This window comes from Phoxinus phoxinus, assembly GCF_949152265.1.
Source record: "Phoxinus phoxinus genome assembly, chromosome: 11".
Lineage (NCBI taxonomy): Eukaryota > Metazoa > Chordata > Actinopteri > Cypriniformes > Leuciscidae > Phoxinus > Phoxinus phoxinus.
The window spans coordinates 35,751,856-35,756,796 of NC_136886.1; the positions used below are offsets into that span (position 1 = coordinate 35,751,856).

General features: G+C 43.8%; 1 long non-coding RNA gene across 1 annotated transcript in view; it reads left to right on the plus strand.

Annotated features, from left to right (window-relative positions):
* The window catches only part of LOC307007389, a 19,999-nt gene extending 15,272 nt beyond the window's left edge, over window positions 1-4,727 (plus strand). Inside the window, exon 3 of the long non-coding RNA XR_013799618.1 lies at window positions 4,657-4,727. This is a non-coding gene — a long non-coding RNA (uncharacterized lncRNA). The remainder of the gene's footprint in view (window positions 1-4,656) is intronic.
* Window positions 4,728-4,941: the final 214 nt, after the last annotated feature.

Here is a 4,941-nt window from a genome sequence, read left to right on the forward strand (position 1 = left end):
GACATGGCACTTTAAAAACCGAATAGTTTATTTGAAGTTCGATTACGGTTATTTCACGTCATGTTCGAATGCATATTCGAATATCGAATAAAAAGTGACAGCCCTAATCTAAACTAAGTTAGAAAGTGATTTTAATTAACATGAATAATGCATAATTTGTAATAAAAGGTAACGGTAACCCATTAGTAAAGACTCAAGTGTTACTACATCCTCGTAAAGGAACTGCTAATTATTTGGATCAATAATCTAAAGTAAACATCATGATAACTACCATATATGTAAACTTATATAATAATATAATTCCTTCCGCTGGAGTTGGTGACACTTTAGTCATTACTAGTGTGTGTTCCCATGATCTTCACTGTCTAATACTGATACAAAGTATTAATAGTTCCTTTATAAAGATGTAGTAACACTCGTTTCATTACTGATGGTTATTTACCATGACCTTATATTATTACACGGCTCTGTGCAATACTTGATTCTGATTGGCCCGTTTGTTATTCCCAGATAACAACAGAACACAGAAACTCCGGCTCATTCGGGTCACTGAAGTCAGCAGCGCTACTCACTCGCTACACACTACACACTCGCTACACACTCTACACACTCGCTACACACTCTCTACACACTCACTACACACTCTACACACTCGCTACACACTCTCTACACACTCTACACACTCGCTACACACTCTCTACACACTCACTACACACTCTACACACTCGCTACACACTCGCTACACACTACACACTCGCTACACACTACACACTCGCTACACACTCTCTACACACTCGCTACACACTCACTACACACTCTACACACTCACTACACACTCGCTGCACACTCGCTGCACACTCTACACACTCGCTACACACTCGCTACACACTCGCTACACACTCACTATACACTCTACACACTCACTATACACTCTACACACACTCTACACACTCGCTACACACTAACTATACACTCGCTACACACTCTACACACTCGCTACACACTCTACACACTCGCTACACACTCTACACACTACACACTCGCTACACACTCTACACACTCACTATACACTCTACACACTCACTATACACTCTACACACACTCTACACACTCACTACACACTCGCTATGCACTCACTACACACTCTACACACACTCTACACACTCGCTACACACTCGCTACACACTCGCTATACACTCGCTACACACTCGCTACACACTCACTACACACTCGCTACACACTCACTACACCCTTGCTACACACTCTCTACACACTCTCTACACACTCACTACATACTCTACACACTGGCTACACACTTGCTACACACTCGCTACACACTCGCTACACACTCACTACACACTCACTACACACTCACTGCACACTCGCTACACACTCGCTACACACTATTTGACTGTTTACATGTTAACAATAGTTTTTAATCCATAATGGACATCAATCTTCAACTTCACAATTCCAATGTACATGAATACTCTTAAACGTACTAATCCGGAGAGTAATTAAAATCAACATCATAAATGACAAAAGTTGTCATATTACAGTAGCAGAGCGAGCTGGACACCAGTCCTGGTAAAGCTCCGCCTCCTCTGCTCCGCCTCCTCTGCTCCGCCTCCTCTGCTCCGCCTCCTCTGCTCAGACTCACTCACGACTAACCACTTCTTAAAAGTGTTGTTGGCTATTTTAAAACAGTTTAAACTGAAATCAATATCTCTAATCTCCATAATTATTAATGTGTTGAAATGCGGTGTAATAAGTGTTACGACTGTATACCGTATCTCTTAAATGTCCGTCTAGTTTGATCTCTCCGCGGAGCTTTGCGTTTAAAGAGCTGATAAAATATTTCATGTCTAATTATTTACTTATGTGACCGTGTAATAAACGGGATAATGTACATCCAGCCGGTTGTTATCTCAGAATAAACCCCTTCAGGTGTGTGTGTGTGTAAGTGTGTGTCAGTCAGTGTGTGTGTGTGTGTGTCAGTGTGTGTGTGTCAGTGTGTGTGTGTGTCAGTGTGTGTGTGTGTGTGTGTGTGTGTGTGTGTGTGTCAGTGTGTCAGTGTGTGTGTGTGTGTGTGTGTGTCAGTGTGTGTGTCAGTGTGTGTCAGTGTGTGTGTGTGTGTGTGTGTGTGTGTGTCAGTGTGTGTGTCAGTGTGTGTGTGTGTCAGTGTGTCAGTGTGTGTGTGTGTGTGTGTGTGTGTGTCAGTGTGACTGAGTGTGTGTGAGAGTTTTTTAATTTGTTTTCTGACAGTCATGTTCTTCCACATTAATCTAATATTAGTAGTAAACAATGTTGTTGTCATAAAAAATAATTTTGTATTAGTTAATTTAAGATCTAGCAGTTCTATTTCCAGACACATGTGGATCACTTTCAGGCATGTGCAGCTTCCCAGAAAGTGAGAAAATTCCCGGCACATCTCCGGCACACACACACACACACACACACACACACACACACACACACACACACACACACACACACACACACACACACACACACACACACACACACACACACACACACACACACAGTGCTGTAAGAGGAGAGAATGTCAATGATTGCAGCCACGGATCAATCAGTGTCGATCAATACGTGACATTTACCCTCCAGATCTCCACACTGACCCCGTCATGAGCAGTGTGTGTGTGTGTGTGTGTGTGTGTGTGTGTGACACAGAGTCACCTATGATGAGTTTCATCCGGCGATTCGGCGGCTTTTAAAAGTATTAGGTTCCTCAAAAACCATCTGAAGTTTAAGTAATGAAACGTGGTATTACACTTTAATATGCAATTTAAATTCAAGATTTAAATTGCATATTTCTCCTCTTTAAACTGTTGAATGACTGATGTAACCAATTAATTCCCCGGTGTCGAGTCCGTGGCTTTGGGCGTAAACGGCCCTTTAAACAATATCATCTTAAGTACCTTTGCAGAGATGAATCTGAGTGTGATCCTCAGCATATAGTATTTAAGTTGACACTGAGCGACCGCACAAACACCGGCTCTGAGTGTGTGTGTGTGTGTGTGTGTGTGTGTGTGTGTGTGTGTGTGTGTGTGTGTGTGAATTACCCGTCTCTGAGTCTGATCCTGCAGAAGCTCATCAGTGTGTGTTTACCAGCGATCTAATCCTGCGTCTCAGCGGCTCGGGACTGACCACTGTGTGTCAGCGCTTTATGTGTGTGTGTGAGTGTGTGTGTCAGCGCTTTACATCACTGAGGGCCTAATCATGGCTTTTTAATGACTGACTACACACAAGGTGTGTGTGTGTGTGTGTGTGTGTGTGAGAGTGAGTGAGTGAGTGTGTGAGTGACTATGAGTGTGTGTGTGTGTGTGTGTGTGTGTGTGTGTGCATGTGTGAGTAAGTATGAGTGTGTGTGTGAGTGTGTGTGTGTGAGTGTGAGTGTGTGTGTGTGTGTGTGTGTGTGTGTGTGCATGTGTGAGTGAGTATGAGTGTGTGTGCATGTGTGAGTGAGTATGAGTGTGTGTGTGTGTGCATGTGTGAGTGAGTATGAGTGTGTGTGTGCATGTATGAGTGTGAGTGTGTGTGTGTGTGCATGTGAGAGTGTGTGCATGTGTGAGTGAGTATGAGTGTGCATGTGTGAGTGTGTGCATGTGTGAGTGTGTGCATGTGTGAGTGTGTGCATGTGTGTTTATGTGCATGTGTGAGTGTGTGTGTGTGTGTGTGTGTTTATGTGCATGTGTGAGTGTGTGTGTTTGTGTTTATGTGCATGTGTGAGTGTGTGTTTGTGTTTATGTGCATGTGTGAGAGTGTGTGTGTGTGCTGTGTGTGTGTGTGCATGTGTGAGTGAGTATGAGTGTGTGTGTGTGTGCAGGTGTGAGTGTGTGTGTGTGCATGTGTGAGTGAGTATGAGTGTGTGTGTATGTGTGCATGTTTGTGTGAGTAAGTGTGTTTGTTTGTGTGTGTGTGTGTGTGTGTGTGTGTTTGTGTGTGTGTGTAAGAGTGAGTGTGTTTGTGTGTGTGTGTGTGGGGCGGGGGGTGAATGTGAGTGTGTAAAAGAGAGAGTGTGTGTGACACACACACACACACTGGTGTTTGGGGTCTTTGTTCTCTCATAATTAAAGCGTAAAGAGGAGAAGTGCAGAAACCCAATCCGGACTCGCCACAAACGCAGCGTCTTTTGTTGTGTAGATATTTAACGCTGCGAGTAATTAAAGCAATCAGTCTAGTTCTCTCTAACTCATTTCACACGCCTTTGTTATTGTCTGATTAATACTCGCACTATCAAATTTGTTTTCCAAACGCGCCGTCCAAAAAAATTCACAATTTCCCCAATTGACAACATAAGAAATCGCAGGGGGTGCGATTAACGAATCCCGATCCGGGAACGTTTAACTCCGTCTGAATAAAACAGGGACGTGATCTCCGTGATTATGACACGCAGCAGGTAACAAATCAGTGTGTGTGTGTGTGTGTGTGTGTGTGTGTGTGTGTGTGTGTGTGTGTGTGTGTGTGTGTGTGTGTGTGTGTGTGTGTGTGTGTGTGTGTGTGTGTAGTCTGACGAAGTATGTCCAGTTGAACTCGTCTCTCTCTCTCTCTCTCTCTCTCTCTCTCTCTCTCTCTCTCTCTCTCTCTCTCTCTCTCTCTCTCTCTCTCTCTCTCTCTCTGTTTATACGTCTCCAGGCTCCGCCAATCACACGCCACCTGTCCCCCGTTCTCTCGTTCTGCCGGACAAACAACGCCAGAACAATCCAGTAAGCGCACTCGCTCTCGGGCGTAAATATTTTGAGCTGGAGGTTTTTGTGTAAATTCTGCGGGTCAATCATACACAAACTCGATTGTTACCTTTATGAAATCTCCTCTTTGTGTTTATGCAGGAGTAGAATAAATGATCTCGGTGTAAACGCTGTATTTACAGTATTACTCGTTTAAGAGCTGACGTCTGCGTACACAGTTTACACCGACAAC